Below are 21,273 nucleotides of genomic sequence, written 5' to 3'. Positions count from 1 at the left end.
TCCTTACTTCCACGCCTCGATGGATATTGCTCAAAAATCAATTTTTGTACATGGATGAGTACTGTGATGCAATTCAATACGAGGGTCTTGTGTTTGCTGCCACGACTCGTGGCACTATTTTTGCATGGAATCATCATGCTTTCGGTACGTTTGTCTTCCACCGTAATTATAATTGTTTCATCCACATGCATGCGGGTTAGCTAGTTTCCCTTTACTAAGTAATTAACCTTCTTGTGTTTCCAAGGTCCTGTGAACATTCCACCACCTATACTTGAAAAAATTTATAACCAAGGGGGATATTACGATGCTGATGATCACGAGCATGAGGACGAGCAGGACCCATATACTCAGTGGCGCCTGGCAACTTATTCTGATGGATTACCTCTTCTTGTCTGTATACAGGGCACTACTGATGTTACTAAGGAAGCAGGTGTTGTCTCGCATGGTCGCACTCTCTGGACCTATTCCAACATCTGTTGCAGGGTATTCGGGATGGATACTAGTGTACCAGAGCCAACACCTTCTCCCTGGTTCAGTATTGGAAGTCTTGGAGGAAACTTGCTCTTCCTTGGACAAAACTATCCAATGATGGTGAAAGGCGATCCAGCTGCTATTGACACAACGTTACTACCATTTATGAGATTCAACTGTATCTATACCTCGGTCATTGCTATGCTTCCCTACCATCGCACTATGAGTCCTGACATAGCCCGCTTCAGCCTGGATGATCAGTCCTGCATTGGTGTCGAGATTAACAGTAGCTGGCCCTTCCCAGAGAATCACTTCTGGTTCAAAGTAAGCGTTTCCAATGCCGACGAGTGGTTGAGCTGAAGTTCATTTCATCGCTTTGTTATTTGTTGTGTGAGAAAAACTTTACTTTACTAGAATGTTTTGTTGGAAATGATCTATAATCCAACGTGTATCCTTGTTGTCGTTGTGGGTTGATGACTTGTTGTATGTAATCAATGGTACATTTGCATATGCATCCATCAACTCATGCCTGCTAGTGGTGTCCATATGAACAGTGCTAGTGATTTTAGTTGCAAAAATAAGATAGTGCTAGTGATTTTTAGCTGCATATTTTGACAAATCGTAGTGTTACAAGGTTGACAAATGGCAATGTTACTAGATAAACAAATGTCAATCTTTCCAGTTTGACAAATGGCAACATACCCAAAATGACAGATGCAAATCTTACCCAATTGTTTCTATGTGGTTGCACATGGGTCATGCAAAACAACCATTTGCATTGAAGGGATGCAGAAATCCTGCTCGGCACATTTTCCCTTGGCTTCCTAGGGAAGCTGTCGGTTTGCATACGGGTGTTCTAACTAAAATTTTTGCGATGAGTGTTTTATATTTAAAAACCATTGATGTTTTTTCAAAAGAAATTGTTTGATAAGTCTGTACATTAAGAGAGAAAAACGCAAGTTCGTTCAAACCATATCTTTCATTCAGTCATACTATGAATTTATATTCATATGATCGAGAATTCGAGATACAATATTAAACCCCAAAAAACTATTTTTGGCGGCGGCGGAGGCGGCGTGCCGCGCCGTCGTTATCGTTGTCGTCCTCCGGGACGCCGTTGTTGAAGTCTTCAAGGCAGCGCAAAATGTTCTTCACTTGTAAATCAAACATCATGTCATCGTGTGATCGATGGGCAGGGCGCGGGAGGACGACAACTAGCGCCGCTAAGAGGTAGCGGTCGACGGCAGCGTCCCATGCCGCCGCGGGGGGCGCGCACGGGCATGGGCACAGGCGCAGTGGGTGCAGCCAAACGCATGGGGACCGACACCGCGGTGGGTGGAGGGGCATGCATGGGCAGGGGCACGAGCGCGGCAGGTGCAGCCAGACGCACAGGGGCCGGTGCTACGGTGGGTGGAGGGGCGCGCACAGGCATGGGGACGGGCGCTGGCGCTGGCATGTACATGAGCTCGCGCGGGTCCGCGGAGACCTTGCTGACGCCCGCGGCTTCCAGCTCCGCAATAGTGCTCGGCGACCACCCCGTCAATGCTACGGGGATGGTCGCTGGCACGAGCGTAGGGATGGGAGCTGGGACGGGAGCGGGGGCAGCAACTGCCACAGCCAGCTCATTCTGGGCCATGTCCATGAGGCCCCATTCCTCCTTGTTTTCTATCTCCTCCGGCTCGGAGTCGGCTTCACCAAACTTGAAGACTAGTGGCAGATGATCATTCTGCGCCATGGTGTTGGTGGAGGTCTGTGGGAGGGAGGGGAATGGGAGGCGAACAGTAAGGCCGCCCGTATTAAATAGCGGCTCGGGTGCCATTAATGGAGAGGAAGGCGGGCGGCCATGGAAGTCAAAGGGCTCGCTTCCCAGTGAGCCTACACAGCGTATAGCTTGCATGCTTCTCGGTGAGTGCGCATTGGAGGACAGCTTGCATGCCTCTCGGTCAGCCTGCGCACCGGACTCCGCTCGCACGCCTCCCGTTCAGTCAAGGTCAAGAAGCTGTCCACACGGCACCTCATGTAGCCATTAAAATGAAGACACGTGGCGTCACGTGAATGGTTAACAGAACACACATGATTTGAATTATACAACCATTTGAGAATTTAAAGTGGGAGCTATTTTTTCAAAATACCTTTGTTGGCTGTTATTCGAGTGCGCCTTCTCTCAAAATGGACACGAAAAATACCACAACATGTTGGGTGCCATTCCATGAAAGCATGTTGTAACACCCACAATGTGGCTATATCTCCCATGTGTCGGGGCACGACTTAGAGGCATAGCCACATGTAAGGCTTGTCGCAAGAGGGGTAATCTTCACACATCCCATGTACAGAATAAGAAAGGGATAAAGAGTTGGCTTACAATCGCCACTTCACACAATGCATAAATAATTCATACATCATCCAAAGTACAATCAAAGGTCCGACTACGGAACCAAAATAAAGGAAGACAACCCCGAATGCTAGATCCCCGATCGTCCCAACTGGGCTCCACTACTGATCATCTGGAAAAGAAACATAGTAACAACCCGAATCCTCGTCAAACTCACACTTGAGTTCGGTAGCATCACTTGCACTGGTATCCTCGGCACCTACAACTGTTTGGAAGTATCCGTGAGTCACGAGGACTCAGCAATCTCACACCCGTGAGATCAAGAATATTTAAGCTTATGGGTAGGAGAAGGTAGTGAGGTGGAGCTGCAGCAAGCACTAAGCATTTATGGTGGCAAACATACGCAAATAAGAGCGAGAAGAGAAGCAATGCACGGTCGAGAAGCTAGAAGTGATCATGAAAACTACTTACATTCAAGCATAACACAAGACCCTGTTCTCTTCCCGGACTCTGCCGAAAAGAGACCATCACGGCCACACACGCGGTTGATTCATTTTAATTAAGTTAAGTGTCAAGTTCTCTACAACCGGATATTAACAAATTCCCATCTGCCACATAACCGCGGGCATGTCTCTCGAAAGTTTATACCCTGCAGGGGTGTCCCAACTTAGCCCATCACAAGCTGTCATGGTCAACGAAGGATATTCCTTCTCCCGGGAAGACCCGATCAGTCTTGGAATCCCGGTTACAAGATATTTCGACAATGGTAAAACAAGACCAGCAAAGCGCCCGATGTGCCAACAAATCCTGATAGGAGTCGCACGTATCTCGTTCTCAGGGCACACCGGATGAGACTAGCTATGAGTAAAAACCAACCCTCAAGTTTCCCCGAGGTGGCCCCACAGGCAGCTCGGTTCGGACCAACACTCAGAGGAGCACTGGCCCGAGGGGGGGGTTTAAAATAAAGATGACCCTTGAGTCTGCAGAACCCAGGGGAAAGGTATATGGTGGTAGGTAGGAAAATGGTAAAACCAAGGTTGGGCCTTGTTGGAGAAGTTTTATTCAAGGCGAACTGTCAAGGGGTTCCCATAACACCCAACCGCGTAAGGAATGCAAAATCAAGGAACATAACACCGGTATGACGGAAACTAAGGCGGCAAGAGTGGAACAAAACACCAGGCATAAGGCCGAGCCTTCCACCCTTTACCAAGTATATAGATGCATTAAAGTAAATAAAAGATAATAATGATATCCCAACAATATCCATGTTCCAACATGGAACAAACTTCAACTTCACCTGCAACTAGCAACGCTATAAGAGGGGCTGAGCAAAAGCGGTAACATAGCCAAACAACAGTTTGCATAGGAAGGTGGGTTAGAGGCTTGACATGGCAATATGGGAGGCATGATATAGCAAGTGGTAGGTAGCGCGACATAGTGATAGAACGAACAACTAGCAAAGCAAAGATAGAAGTGATTTTGAGGGTATGGTCATCTTGCCTGCAAAGTTCTCAGAGTCGTCGAAAGCTTGATCCTCGTTAGCATACTCAACAGGTTCCTCATTCACGTACTCGTCTCTCGGATCTACCCAAAGCAAGAACACAAGCAATGGAACAACAATCAATCACGATGCAATGCACAAGCAACATGATGCAGTACATGGCATGATATGCAAGATATGATATGCAATGCATATGCGTGCTCCGGAAGGAAAAGAATGATCAAGGCATCAACTTGGCAAACCAAGTGTGCCGCTGGAAAGATGAGATGATTTCGGTTGAAATCAATATAAAGATCACCGGAAACGGATGCACGGTTCGCAAATGGCACTATTCTGCGATTAACAGCACAATGCCATCTAGAATGCAACAAGAAACTAAGCTACTGCACTCCAACATATCAACAAGGCATATGGCAATGATGTAAAAGAGATGCTTGACAAAACATGAACACTGAGCTACGGCTAAAACACACTAGAACAGGTTCAAACAAGCATGGCAAAAGTGCAAACGATATATCAGCTTCACAGACTTAGTGAAAATACTAACATGTCAAAACAACATCGGGAAGCACTGTTTAGAGCAAGCAAACAACAAGCTACAGGAACATATCATAGCAAACAAAGGCATGGCATGATTCTACTAAAAGCATAGATCAAAAGTCCCTTACTGATCATGAGCTAAAAAGGCACAGAAGATATGATGGCACCCATGTAAACATAGCAAGATTTATTAACAGTTTCAGACTTAGCAGAAAAAAGAGCATAGCATAAACAGATTCATGATAGCAACTTTGCGAGCTCATGCCACTGACCACAAAGCATTGCATGACAATATAAGCATATAAATAGCAAGATGACATGTTCATGAAGATAGCCATGGCAAGAGCAAGTTCATAGGATGCATGGATCACTACCAACAACGATGAAATATGGATTAACATGTTAACATTCTGCTAGGAACATTTTATAGCAAAAGTAGAGCAAGCAAATGACATGCTAGACAACACCATAATTGCAAAAAGGGGCATGTATGGACAGAGAATAAACACATGTTCAAAACACCCTTATTGAAGTATCCAAAAATAAGCATGGATCTCACTGTAGCATCAAGTTTACATGGCATCAAAATAACAGCAGGAAAAGACAGGAAAATCCGAAGTCCCTGAAAACAGCAACATCCCGAAGCCTAGTTTGCATGCTTGTTCTAGTCACCACATAGATCACAAAAATACAAGATAAGCACCTATGTAAAGATGGCATGATGTAGTCCAAAACACATGTAGACCTCATGCTCAAATAATACACACATCAAATGCAACAAAAAAGACAAAACCTCATGAACTGATAAGTACCAGCAGTTAACATTTTATAGCACTGTTGCATCAATGAAAAAGGCATCATAGTGGGCAGTATTGTGCATCGAAATGCTTCTAGCATAGAGAGCTCAATGAGACGAACAATTCTACATATCATATGCATCAATCAGAGTCACGGTCACCGAGATACGGCATGATGAACAGGGCATAAAAATTACAGGGGGGGTCGGGACTTAGTGGAAAATCACCTCGCGGACTAGGGTTGACCGCATCACGGATTCCGAGACGGCGGCGCGAGCTCGCCGGAGGACTTGCCGGAGACGGGGAACGATGCCGGCGTGTCGAGGAAGGCGAGATCCGGCCGGATCCGACGCGGCATGGCGAAGGGCGGAGGCGGGCGACGTGATCCGGCCTCGGGCGCGGCGGAGGGCGATGGGGGCGGCGGCGCGACGAGGTGAGACGGCGGCCGGAGCGCTGCGGCGGCGGCGGTGGAACGGCGGCGCGGGGCAGCGAAGGTGCGCGCGGGTGGGGGAGGGCGACGCACGGCGCGGGCGGTGGAGATGCGGGCCGGGAGGGCCTCCCGCAGGCTCGGGCGGGCCGGCGGTGGCTGGCGGCGGGGAGCGCCACGTGGTGGCTTCCCATTGGCTCGAGCATGGCAGGGGACGCGTCCGGCGCCGTCTGGACATGTCAAGCGCGGAGAAGGAAGATGGCTAGGGTTTGGACTGCGCAAAAATTCGGAGGAGATCACATATTTATAGGTAGAGGGAGTTTGGAGTGTCCAAAAGAGGTGTAGTTTTCGCCCACACGATTGTGATCCGACGACGGAGGACATGGAGATGGTTTAGATGGGTTATTGGGCTGTTTTGGAGGGATGTTGGGCTGCAACACCAAAGGGGCATTTGCGGTTACCCGGTTAACCGTTGGAGCATCAAACGACCTCTAAATGGAACGAAATTTGACAGATGGTCCACCGGTGGTGTACCAAGGCCACTTGGCAAATCTCGGTCCATTCTGAGAACGTTTAACACCCGCACAAAAAGAGACAAGAGGGGTGCGCCAGTGCATGTAGGAGTGTCGGATTGCGAAATGAACAACATGGAAAATGCTCGGATGCATGAGACGAACACGTATGCAAATGTGATGCACATGATGACATGATATGAAATGCATGACATGAACAAAAATGCAAAACAAAGACAAAACCCAACCACAAAAGGGAATCTCATAACTTAAAATCGAAAATGGAAAGAGTCGGAGTTACAAACATGGCAAGTTACATCCAGGGTGTTACACATGCCAAGCTTCATGAATTTCAGACGAGTTTTGGATTTACTAGAATTTACAAACAAAGTATCTCAACATTTTTCCGGCAATCAACAGTGCCCTGGTGTTTGAAATTCATTCCAATTTCTTGCATGGGACCTAAGCATGCACCCAAGGACACATATTTGAATTTTCAACCCATTTATATGCATTAGAGCATGTGCATGTAGTTCAAATTTGAATTATGCATAGAAATGCATTGAAAACTCAATTAATGCATAAAAATATCCAAACGAACCCCGAAAAATCCCAAAAATTGATACAACACTCCTGTTTTTCTATGTTGACACGAGAAATTTTTTGAAAGCAATAAGAGGCAATGGATATCGTTTCGTCCCCAAAGGTGGGACGTTCCCTACCGAAACCATCACGCTTGTTGTGAGAAGCTCTGATTTGTGAGAAGCATATCCCCAAACCTGCCCCAAATGGGACAAAAAATTTACCACGACATGTTGATGCCGCTCCATGATAGCATGCCAAGTTTCATGAATTTCGGACAAGCTTTGGAATTACTAGAATTTAAAAACCAGGTATCTCAATGTTTGCGGCCGAGTGACCATGGCAGGGTGTTTGACATTCATTCCCATTTCTTGCATGGGACCTAAGCATGCACCCAAGGACACAGATTTGTTTTTTCAACCAATTTATATGCATTAGAGCATTTGCATGTAGTTCAAATTTGAATTATGCAAATAAATGCATTGAAAACTCAATTAGTGCATAAAAATGTCCAAACAAACCCCGAAAAATCCCAAAAATTGACACAACACTCTTGTTGTTCTATGTTGACACGAGAAAAAATTGAAAGCAATAAGAGGCAATGGATATCGTTTCGTCCCCAAAGGTGGGGAGTTCCCTACCGAAGCCATCCGGCTTGTTGTGAGAAGCTCTGGTTTGTGAGAAGCATATCTCCAAACCTGTCCCAAATGGGACAAAAAATTTACCACGGCATGTGGATGCCGCTCCATGATAGCATGCCAAGTTTCATGAATTTCGGACGAGCTTTGGATTTACTAGAATTTAAAAACCAGGTATCTCAATGTTTGCGGCTGAGTGACCGTGGCAGGGTGTTTGACATTCATTCCCATTTCTTGCATGGGACCTAAGCATGCAACCAAGGGCATAAATTTGAATTTTCAACCAATTTATATGCATTAGAGCATGTGCATGTAGTTCAAATTTGAATTATGCACATAAATGCATTGAAAACCCAATTAATGCATAAAAATGTCCAAACGAACCACGAAAAATCCCAAAAATTGACACAACACTCCTGTTGTTCTATGTTGACACGAGAAAAAAATTGAAAGCAATAAGAGGCAATGGACATCGTTTCATCCCCAAAGGTGGGACGTTCCCTACCGAAACCATCATGCTTGTTGTGAGAAGCATATACCCAAACCTGCGCCAAATGGGACAAAAAATTTACCACGACATGTTGATGCCGCTCCATGATAGCATGCCAAGTTTGATGAATTTCAGACGAGTTTTGGATTTACTAGAATTTAAAAACATGGTATCTCAATGTTTGTGGCCAAGTGACGGTGGCAGGGTGTTTGACATTCATTCCCATTTCTTGCATGGGACCTAAGCATGCACCCAAGGACAAAGATTTGATTTTTCAACCAATTTATATGCACTGGAGCATATGCATGTAGTTCAAATATGAATTATGCACATAAATGCATTAAAAACTCACTTAATGCATAAAAATGTCCAAACGAACCCTGAATAATTACAATTCTTTTAGGACACACATATAGTTTCATATTCACTACAGATAAAAGGTCTAGCAATTCAAACACCGTCCATGGCCGCTGTGACCCCATTATGTAATTCAAATCAAGACTAAAAATCAAGTAGACCCCACACAATTTATTATAACCAACCATGTGAGATGCAGCACAAAATATCTTGGAGCACCGTCGGAGTATAGTACGCGTATGGCTTACATGAGAAGGTGCAACGGCTACAGTCCACAGCCCGCTCTGAATAACGGACCGCGTCTGATGACACTTTGTGCGCCAGTTTTTTTCACTGAAGCGATTCCAAATTTTCGGCTTCCACGGAAATATCTACCTCCCCGCCCCTCCCCCTTACCGAAAGCCACATTTCCCCTGTTTCCACCTTCCTTTCCAAGTTTAAACCTTTACTCCTTGCTTGCAGCGCCGCCTCCTCGCTGGTGACCCTCCTTCACGCTGCTCAGCCTCGCCTATATAGGCAGGTAATCCACACCCGACCCCCATCCTCATCCTCCTTCCACATCCCACATGCCCCGACCGCTGGCGTGAGCACGACTTGTTCCACCCAAATCACCGACCCCTCCACCAAATAAGTCCTGGCCTAAGCCATGGTGCACACAGTATAGCCAAGATCTCAAGGAGCATTTGGCAGCGGAGAAGCAAATCACGGCCACACGCGCGGATGAGGTCGCAATGGCTGCCATTCGTGTCGATCCCCAGATCTTGGAGGAGCACCTCATCGTCGAGGCCACTGTTGACGCCTCACGCGTTGATGCAGTGACGTGGTTGGCTGCTTTAAACGACAGTTCATGGCGTTTTCTCGAGGCCACCGTCGGTGCCTTCTATGAAGAATACAAGGTGTTTTCTCATCGTGCACGTGCTTACCTCATCTCGAGAGCTAGCGGGTTGGTGCCCAAAGCGGATCAGGCAACTCACCACTACAACGAGGGAACCCACGATGTGGAGTCCTCGCCGTCTTCCATGTCCAAGGAGCCAATCGTCATCGCTATCTCCGACAATGAGGAGTAGCTTGTCTTATTAGCTCACTATAAGGACCCAAGTTTAGTTTGCTAGCTACTGACTTTCCTTAACAAATTTTGGTGAATTGTGCTATCTACTTTTACCATGCAATCTTCTGCTATAGTGTATATGTTCTATATTTCGTGCAATGTGGTGTTCAGTTAACTGCTTGGTTCAATTCTGCAAATGTGATGTTCAATTCTTTAGGGTGCAATATTTCCAAGTTGTTAGCATGCTTGGTTTGGTTAACTGTCTGATCTTCTATTATGAGTATGTTATATTATGCAATCTGGTGCTTAGTTAACATTTGGTTCATTTGTTGTGGTGTTTAGTTAACTGCTTGGTTCAATTCTACAATGCGACATTCAATTGTTGTGGCTGCATTCTGTTATTGTATACCATGTGAGAAATGAGTCAAATTTGGCTGTACTAAATACATGAGAAACAAATACAATTGCTATATTTCCAAGTTGTTAAGCATGCTTGGTTTGGTTAACTGTCTGATCTTCTATTAGGAGTATGTTATATTGTGCAATGTGGTGCTCAGTTAACGTTTGGTTCACTTGTTGTGGTGTTTAGTTAACTGCTTGGTTCAATTCTGCAATGTGATGTTCAATTGTTGTGGCTGCATTTTGTTATTGTATACCATGTGAGGAATAAATCGAATTTGGCTGCACTTAATACATGAGAAACATATACAAGTGCTATATTTCCTAGTTCTTAATCATGCTTGGTTTGGATAAATGGGTTTTCCATGTGGCTTGAATTAATCTGATGAATATGCAATGTGCTTATTTATCATCAACATATTTCACTAATAGCATGCGAACCCTTACTTAACCTGATGACTAACTACCTTATATGTGTTGCAGGTAAACAATGGGAATCACTGAGGTTTACAAGATGGTACTAACTATTATACCTTGCCTTTTTTATTCCTTTGTCCCATTTCCAATATAGAGAAGATATTTATGCACACCCTTGTTTTCAGGGTTCACTGATGATTACCTCTCAAACCACCTTTGTGGTCAGGAGGCGAGGAAAGTTTTCATACAACACCCATGGTTCAATATTGAAGTGTTCCTGAAGAGGTCGAAGGATGGACGGTCAATCATCCACAAGCACCGGCCTAAAGTTGCAAAGACCTTCAACATGAATGAAGGCTCAATATTTGCCTACCGCTTCAGCAGTTTTCCAGATGAGATGCATCTCTCTATGTACCATCTATGATGCTAATTTCAAAAGGTTCTAGATGTTGCATGTGAAACTTGCTGCTGGTGCAGTTGTGTAATGGGGTAGCTGAGTGCTGAAGCTATATCATGTTGTACTCCGATGTATTTCAATTATGAAATCCTGCTTCCTTAATATGGAAATGGAATATATTATGTGCTTAATATGAATTTCAATTAGATTAGTAAATGGATTATTAATAATAGGGCAATTAGCCCGCTAATTGGCCAATTAGCTTGCTAATTGGGTTTTCCTATTGCAAACGGTTATTTAGAAAACACCATGGGCGATGACCTCAGGCAATGCACACAGTTTCTAGGAATAAACCGTGTTGGATCAATGAACAATGACACACGACATTCTCTTGAAAACTGTTTGCGTTACGCTACCTTGCGCAAATGTTTTCCTTGGAGTGACTGTGTGGGATGTATATACAAACAGAAACGTTTAGCGGGGACTGACTGTGTGGGATGTACTTACGACCGGAAATGATTTCGCCTATATAGTTGTATTTTTAGCACTACTGTACGTATAACCGTATTTGGTCGCTCGTCGGTCGCACACGACCTCATTTTGCCGAGCGTGTGTGCCAAGGGGGCATATCCCCGACGGTTTCTGGGTCGTGTGGGGAGGACCCCCCTATCGCCCACACTCACTAGGTGACGGTTTCGACCGCCGTCGCAGAAAGGGGTTAAAACCGTTTGTATAGCACTGATGTGTACCAGTGAACTACCCATCCATCTTGGCTAGAGAAGACGGAATAGATCGAAAAGTATACATGGATACTCAATTATACAACAAAGAAACTTTGAAATATTCAATAATATTCAATGAACCATCTGATCATAAATCCACAATTCACCGGATCCCGACAAACACACCATCGAAATTACATCAGATTGAGCCCAATCACACAAGGGAGTGGGGAACTAGTATTAAAGATCCAAATGGGAGAGAGAGAACCATCCCCTTACTACTATGGACCCGTAGGTCCTAAAGTTGTGTAGGGTGGAACCCTAGTTCATAGTCTTTTCACACATGGAGGTGGGGAAAGGAGCAAATCAAGAGAAGAACACAAGATGAACACTCAATTGAAAAAGATCCAATCACACGTGTGGTGCATCCACATACACATGAAGAGATGCAAGGGTCCAAATCCAACAAAGCAAGCAAAAGAGGAACTAGTTCATACCAATCATTAGAGGAATTGAGGGCTTGATATCCAAGAGGATCTTGCCTAGGAGGGGTCTTGATTCCACTAGGGGAGCTTCTCATATGGAGGTCTTGATCTCCATGTGAGAGGTAGTGGATGACCAAAACTCAATCTCCAGATGTGACTATGAGCTATCACTTTGCTAACCCTAAAACAGAGGTAGGGTACAAGTATATATAGTCTAGTGAAGGAAGGGATACATGGGCCTCGGCCGGAGTCATACACGCAGGCAAAGGCCAGATGATCCGGGAGTTGACCAAGATGATCCGTGCAATGTCCAGATGATCCGGGTGGTCACCCGGATGTTCCGACTATGTCGCTGATGTTGTGGCTGGTCCGGATGTCCGGGACTGCATTCGGTTGTCCGAGCTCTGTCCGGATGATCTGGGAGGAGTCCCAGATGATCTGAATTCATTTGGATGATCCGGCTTCGTGGAGAGGCTGTTGTTGCCTTCAGGCGCTTTAGCTGGACCATAGCTCGGGTCATCCATGAGGAGGTTCAGATCATCGGGTAGGTGTTATCTTGCACCGTTTGCTCTATGTCTTCACGATCTTATTCTTCCATCACCTGGCCTTGCTCCTTAGCTTCTCCATGGTTGGTTCCTTGGTACTTGAGTATGCAAAGTGTCTCCGCTTGAGGTAGTAGTCATGTGATTCGAAAGGAAGTTGAGCGAGAAGGGAGTTTACCTTGGTTTCAATAGCTCTTGCACGAGCCCTTGTCATCGGTCCATCTGGTGCCTTGGGTGATGATGACATGTCCATGGGGATGACCAAAGGATGCTCCACGTCATAAAGGAACTACTCACACATCATCATGGAGGCAGCAAGGTTGATGAATATGTCCCCTCTAATGCCCCCCCTCCGGTAGAGCTCTGGAAAGGGCTCTAGATGAGGCCTCTTCGGAACAAAGCTTGTGGCAACAATTAAACTCTTTTGGAGGTACAACAAATGGTTTTGGGATTTACAAGATTTCATGACTGTGGAAACAGGTTAAGTCGGTTTCATGGGGCCCAAAAGCTCAGGGGTGTGGTCACCCTCATGGTCACACCACTTGCCCTTGTGGGCCCCCTCGTGGGTCTTCTCAATCTCTCCTGAAGCTTTTTGTGTTTCTCATTGCCCAAAATAATCATGTTAAATCGACAACGTATTTTGACCTCCATAGATATTGATTTCCTACGAAACAAAAAATAAGCAGAAAAAAGGAACTAGCATTGGGCACTAAATTAATAGGTTAGTCTAGAAAAATAATATAAAATGATAATAAAAGTATATAAAAATGATAATATAATAGCACGAAACAATCAAACAATATAGATACATTTGAGACATATCATGTACCCGGGCGACCAGGCTCGGGGATCTATGACGGGTGGACCGCCGACGCGCATGGGCCACTGTCATGCGACGGTGTCGGTGGTGCCCGCATGTAGTGCCTCGTGAGGTCGCTCACGCATGAAGGGGATGCTGGACCCAGATGTCAACGCCGCTTGCTCTGCGTTGCACCTATCGAGCTGGTTTGGTTGCGACAAGCGGGACGGGCTCCAAGCCCGAGTGCACCGTTGCACGCTTGGGTCTGGCCTATTAGGATCATTTACCCTTTGTCGAGCTGGTTTGCTCTCACCAGTCAGGTCCTTCGTCGTGCCCGCAGCGTGATGTCGCGCGTGGTGTAGCCAGTAAGGGTCATTAGCCTCATGGCGACCTGTTTCGGGTTGTTTCGTTGGGCCCAACTGGGTACACGAAAGCAACGCACGTGGTGTGATCCCAACGACCCAAGTTCTATAGCAAAACGGTGAACAACTGACATGCACGCACGAATGCACCCGGATGGCGTGACTAAACCAGCCACCCGAGGGCAAAGATGCTGACAGACCGACCCAATTCCATGGACTTTTTTATCTTTTATTAAGGTGGTTGTGTTGCTTTGGTGGCTGCATAAAAGGATGCACTCCCGATGCCCGACAACCCTAATTTCTATTCCCATCTCCCTAACCCAATCCCTATGCGTGGGATGTACTGCCGGTGATCATATTAAATGCTCATGTTTTTCTTATCACAAGTGGAGCACGACGTTGCGAGCGACCAAGTTGTTCCTTGTGCAGTTGAGGTCTGCATTTTTTTGGCTCTTCTTTTCACGCTCATAGTTCTTTTATTCCATTGTGGTCATATGTCTCACGTCCGTGTCACCAAAGAGGGGTCGTCCAGACAAGTTGTCGGCGGCTCGTCGGACAATGAGGAGGTAGGGTGGCACGCCAAAGGCTATGTTTAAGCCATTGTGAAGGGTGGATCCGGCTAGGGTTATTAGGAAGCAACCGTGTTGGTCGCATGGGGAAGATGGTAACCATAATCGATTAGGTGAATGAACTGAGCCACTCTTCAAAGTTTTGAGTATGGTGGCCCAATGGCCATGGCGAATAACCCTTTGTGCTCCGACCTGAGGTAGTGCCATATGCAGGATAATCATGAATGGACCAAATAAGCATCGCACACAGATTGGAAGGTTTTGGCATGCATACATCCATCGTTTCCACACCATCCCACAACATATGAACATCCTTTCTTGGTGAGTATTTTCGACGAATCAGCAATGCCATCATGAAACTGGATTAGTCCATGCACATCCAGTGTGGGAAGTTGTATGGAAAGACAAAAACAGGCCACACACTGTATGCGTTGCTCATGTATCCAAAGGTATTGAATCCATAAGTTGCAAATCCTAACCTCAATTTACGGGGATCTGCAACAAATATTTTATGTTTTACGTCGAATGATTTTCATGCATTTCCATCAACGGGTGCTACTTGTGAGCTGCGCTGGGATTTCCCCGAAAAGGAGAGGATGATGCGGTATAGTAGAGATAAGTATTTCCCTCAGTTAAGAACCAAGGTTATCATTCCAGTAGGAGAATCACGCAAAGCCTCGTGAACAACACCTACACACACAAAAGCAAATACTTGCACCCAACGCAAACAAGGGCATTGTCAATCCCCTCGACGGTTACTTGCAAGGATTAAAGATCGTAGGTGTAGATAGATAAATGATAAAGATAAAATAAAATAGAAAATTACAACAGAGTATTTTTATGTTTTTATATAAGATAAAAGTAGACCCGTTTGCTATTGTTTTCACTAGAGGCTTCTCTCTCGAACACATAGCATACCATGGGTGAACAATTACTGTTTGGCAATTGATAGAAAAGCGCATAGTTATGACAATATTCAAGGCAATGATCATGTATACATGCATCACGTCCGAGTCAAGTAGACCGACTCCTGCCTACATCTACTATTATTACTCCACCCATCGTCCAGTATCCAACATGCATCTAGGGTATTAAGTATAAAACAAAGTAACACTTGAGCAAGATGACATGACGTGGACAAAGTAAACCCAATCAATATGAATAAACCCCGTCGTTTTACCCTTAGTGGCAACAATACAAATACATGTTTTGTCCCTTTCTATCACTGGGATATAGATCACCGCAAGATTGAACCCATTACAAAGCACCTCTCCCACTAAAGATAAATCAATCTAGTTGGCCAAACCAAACGGATAGATCGAAGAGAAATACAAAGCTATACCAATCATGCATAATAAATTTTAGAAAAGACTCCATTAATATTCACAAATATTCAGATCATAAACGCCTAATTCTTTGGATCCCAACAAATACACCGCCAAAGAAGATTACATCGAATAGAACTCCAAGAACATCAACGAGAACATTGTATTGAAGATCAAAGAGCGAGAAGAAGCCATCTGATGTAGGGTGGAACCCTAAGGGGATATCTTTCACGATTTGGAGGTGATCCCGCGAAGAACACAAAGAACACGAGGGGAAACACGAGAGAATCACTCAAACCAACAAGAACAATCACACATATGCTTGATCCTTGAAACACAAAATAGATACACGATCCACGATCAACAAGGGACGATACATAGGCTAACCGGTTCTTCTCCACGAGGAGGTCTTGAGTTCTTCCCGTTAGGGGTCTTGAATCCAAATGGATCTTCTCCGAAGAGGAACGGTCTCTCTCGAAGGAGTAGATCCGGGTGGATGAGCAAAGCTCTATCTCTAATATGAGCTAATCCTTTGCTAACCCTAGAAAAGTGAAGGAGGAGTCATATATATAGGCAAAGCGGGCGAAGGGGTACATGGGCCTCGGCCCGAAACACACACGCGGGTGGTGGTCCGGATGATCCGGATGGGTAGCCGGATGATCCGGGCTTCAGGGGCCCGGATGGTCTGGGAGGTGGTCCGGATGGGGCGAAGAGGCGGGGGGTGTCAATGGCGGCCCGGATGTCCGGAGGGAGGGGGTCTGGACGTCCGGTTGGGGTCCTGATGATCCGGGACACGTCCGGATGGTCCGGCTTCAGGGTGCAGCTTCGGTCAGTTCATATGCCCTCGGGCGGATTAGCCAGATCATCCGGGCCGGGGTCTGTATCGTCCGGGTCCTCGTCTGGATCGTCCGCCAGCCTAAGACTTGGCTGAATTACTCTCCATCTTCACGCATGTCTTCCTTCTTCGATTTCCTTGCTCCTTAGCTTCTTCATGGCTAACTCCTTGGTACCTGAGTATGCATAATGTCTCCGTTTGAGGTAGTAGCCATGTCTCATGTGCATCGAAGTGGAATTGTGAGAGGAGAGATGTCACCTTGGTTTCAAGAGCTCTTGCACGTGCTCGTGTCATGGTCCACTAGGAACTTGGTGAGACAATGATAGGTCCATGGGGATGAACTTGGGATTCTCTGCATCATCTCCCCCCTTGGGGAAAATTCGACCTTGAATCGAAATTTTCATCACCATGGTAGGGTAAGAGGTCCTTGATATTCAAGACGTCGCTCACTTTGTACTTGTCACGTGGGAGGTCGATCTTGTAAGCGTTGTTGTTGTAGCGTGCTAGCACCTTGAAGGGTCCATCGGCTCTTGGTAGAAGTTTGGACTTGCATTCGTTGGGGAAGCAGTCCTTGTGAAGGTGTAGCCACACGAGATCTCCAATATTGAATATCATGGGTTGCTTGGTGACGTTGATCTTGGTCGCGAGTTGTTGTACTTGGCGCTCGATGGTGTGCCTTGTATCTTCATGCACCTTATTGAGGTAGTTGACTCGTGCACTCACGTCCATATTGAAGCGCTCTTGTAGGGGTAGGGGTAGAATATCCAATGGGGACAATGGATTGAAGCCGTAGACGACCTCGAAGGGGGACTTGCCGGTAGTCGAATGTCTTGGACGGTTGTAGGCGTACTCGGCGATGGGTAGACACTCTTCCCACTCCTTGATGTTCTTCTTGATCAACATGCATAGGAGGGTGGATAGTGTCCGGTTCTTCACTTCCGTTTGGCAGTCGGTTTGTGGATGGTATGCCGTGGAGAATAGTAGCTTGATTCTGAGCTTGGCGCGTAGGGTCTTCCAAAACTAACTCAAGAATTTGACGTCGCGGTCCGAGACAATCGTCTTTGGCACTCCATGTAGGCGCAAGATTTCCCTACAAAAAAGATTGGCAATATGTGAAGCATCATCTATCTTGTTGCAAGGAATGAAATGAGCCATTTTTTAGAATCGGTCCACAACAACAAACACGGAATCCTTTCCATTTCTAGTTCTAGGCAAACCAAGCACAAAGTCCATACTAATATCTTCCCATGGATGATATGGAATTGGAAGGGGCATATAAAGGCCATGAGATTGAGCTTTAGACTTAGCTTTGAGACATGTAGAACATTGGTTGGTGAAGCGTGAGAAGTCGCAGAACATCTTGGGCCAAAAATAGTTCTTGGAGAGCGTAGCAAATGTCTTGTCGCATCCAAAATGTCCCATTAGTCCTCCTCCATGAGATTCTTGCAAAAGTAACAAACGAAGAGAAGACTCGGGGATGCAAAGTTTGTTAGCTCTCATAAGATAATCATCTTTGATGTAATAGAGTTCCCAAGATGTATGCGCCAAACATTTGGCATAAGGAATAGCAAAAGTAGGATCATGCGCATACAAGTCTTTTATGTGCCCAAAGCCTATGACATTCAACTCAAGTTTGGTGACAAGCAAGCATATGCGGGAAAGAGCATCGACCATGACATTTTCCTTACCTTTAATGTACTTGATGACATAAGTAAATGACTCAATGAATTCACTCCACTTAGCATGACGCTTGTTCAATTTAGTTTGACCCTTAAGGTATATAAGCGTTTCGTGGTCGGTATGGATGAAAAATTCATGAGGGCAAAGATAATGTTCCCATTCACGCAAAACTCGCACTAAAGCATATAGCTCTTTGTCATAGATGGGGTAATTGAGTTGCGCTCCAAAAAGTTTCTCACTAAAGTAAGCTATGGGGCGCTTCTCTTGTGTTAACACACCTCCTATGCCATTACCACTAGCATCGCAATGAATTTCAAATGGTTTGTCAAAGTTGGGTAATGCAAGCACGGGAGCATGAGTAAGCAAATTCTTAAGCTCATTGAATGCACTATCTTGAGATGGTCCCCAAACAAATGGCGCATTTTTCTTACTCAAAGCATGCAAAGGTGAAGCGATGGTGCTAAAATCCTTCACAAATCTATGATAGAAACCGGCTGAACCAAGAAAACTACGCACTTGTTGCAAGTTGGTTGGTTGGGGCCAAGTTTTAATAGCATTGATCTTAGATTCATCAACATGAACACAATTAGAAGACACAACGAAACCGAAGAAAACAAGCTTATCAACACCAAAAAGGCATTTGTCCATATTGAAGGAAATATGCCCTAGAGGCAATAATAAAGTTGTTATTTATATTTCCTTATATCATGATAAATGTTTATTATTCATGCAAGAATTGTATTAACCGGAAACTTAGTACATGTGTGAATACATAGACAAACAAAGTGTCACTAGTATGCCTATACTTGACTAGCTCGTTGAATCAAAGATGGTTAAGTTTCCTAACCATATACATGAGTTGTCATTTGATTAATGGGATCACATCATTAGAGAATGATGTGATTGACTTGACCCATTCCGTTAGCTTAGCATTTGATCATTTAGTATATTGCTATTGCTTTCTTCATGACTTATACATGTTCCTATGACTATGAGATTATGTAACTCCCGAATACTGGAGGAACACTTTGTGTGCTACCAAACATCACAACATAACTGGGTGATTATAAAGGTGCTCTACAGGTGTCTCCAATGGTACTTGTTGAGTTGGCATAGATCGAGATTGGGATTTGTCACTCCGATTGTTGGAAAGGTATCTCTAGGCCCTCTCGGTGGTGCACATCACTATAAGCCTTGCAAACAATGCAACTAATGAGTTAGTTGCGGGATGATGTATTACGAAACGAGTAAAGAGACTTGCCGGTAACGAGATTGAACTAGGTATTGAGATACCAATGATCGAATCTCGGGCAAGTAACATACCGATGACAAAGGGAACAACGTATGTTGTTATGCGGTTTGACCGATAAAGATCTTCGTAGAATATGTAGGAACCAATATGAGCATCCAGGTTCCGCTATTGGTTATTGACCGGAGATGAGTCTCGGTCATGTCTACATAGTTCTCGAACCCATAGGGTCCGCACGCTTAACGTTCGGTGACGATCGGTATTATGAGTTTATGTGTTTTGATGAACCGAAGGTAGTTTGGAGTCTCAGATGTGATCACGAATATGACGAGGAGTCTCGAAATAGTCAAGACATAAGGATTGATATATTGGACGGCTATATTCGGACACCAAAAGGGTTTCGGGTGATCTCGGAGAAAACCAGAGTGCCGGAGGGGTTACCGGAACCCCCCGGGGGCTAATGGGCCTTGATGGGCCCTAGTGGAGAGAGAGGGGGCGGCCAGGGCACGCCACGTGTCCCCTCCACTTGAGTCCGAATAGGACAAGGAAGGGGGGGGCCTTGCCTTTCCCCTCTCCCACTCCTTCCTTCCCCCTCCTAGTGGGACAAGGAAAGGGGAGTCCTACTCCCACTAGGAGGAGGACTCCTCCTCTTGTTGCGCCCTCCTAGGGCCGGCCGGCCTCCCCCTTGCTCCTTTATATACGAGGGCAGGGGGCACCCCATGGACACACAAGTTGATCATTGATCTTTTAGCCGTGTGCGGTGCCCCCTCCACCATAATCCACCTCGGTCATATCGTAGCGGTGCTTAGGCGAAGCCCTGCGTCGGTAGCTTCATCAACACCGTCATCACGCCGTCGTGCTGACGGAACTCTCCCTCGAAGCTCTACTGGATCGTGAGTTCGTGGGACGTCACCAAGCTGAACGTGTGCAGATCGCGAAGGTGCCATACGTTCGGTACTAGGATCGGTCGATCGTGAAGACGTATGACTACATCAACCGCATTGTCATAACGCTTTCTCTTATGGTCTACGAGGGTATGTGGATGACACTCTCCCCTCTCGTTGCTATGCATCACCATGATCTTGCGTGTGCGTAGGAATTTTTTGGAAATTGCTATGTTCCCCAACAATGGCATCCGAGCCAGGTTTATGCGTAGATGTTATATTCATGAGTAGAACACAAAGGAGTTGTGGGCGTGGGTATATACATATTGCTTGTCGTCACTAGTTGATTCTTGATTCAGCGGCATTGTTGGATGAAGTGGCCCAGACCGACATTACGCGTACGCTTACACGAGACTGGTTCTACCGACGTGCTTCGCACACAGGTGGCTACTGGGTGTTTGTTTCTCCAGCTTTAGTTGAATCGGATTCAATGAACAGGGTTCTTTCTGAAGATTAAAAAGCAATCACTATACCACGTTGTGGTTTTTGATGCATAGGTAAGACCGGTTCTTGCTCAGCCCGTAGCAGCCACGTAAAACTTGCAACAACAAAGTAGAGGACGTCTAACTTGTTTTTGCAGGGCATGTTGTGATGTGATATGGTCAAGACATGATGCTAAATTTTATTGTATGAGATGATCATGTTTTGTAACACAGTTATCGGCAACTGACAGGACCCATATGGTTGTCGCTTTATTGTATGAAATGCAATCGCCATGTAATTGCTTTACTTTATCACTAAGCAGTAGTGATAGTCGTAGAAGCAATAGTTGGCGAGACGACAACGATGCTTCGATGGAGATCAAGGTGTCAAGCCGGTGACGATGGTGATCATGACGGTGCTTTGGAGATGG

The sequence above is a fragment of the Triticum urartu genome, chromosome 3 (assembly GCF_003073215.2).
Source record: "Triticum urartu cultivar G1812 chromosome 3, Tu2.1, whole genome shotgun sequence".
In the NCBI taxonomy this organism is placed as follows: domain Eukaryota; kingdom Viridiplantae; phylum Streptophyta; class Magnoliopsida; order Poales; family Poaceae; genus Triticum; species Triticum urartu.
This window is presented reverse-complemented; position numbering follows the sequence as displayed.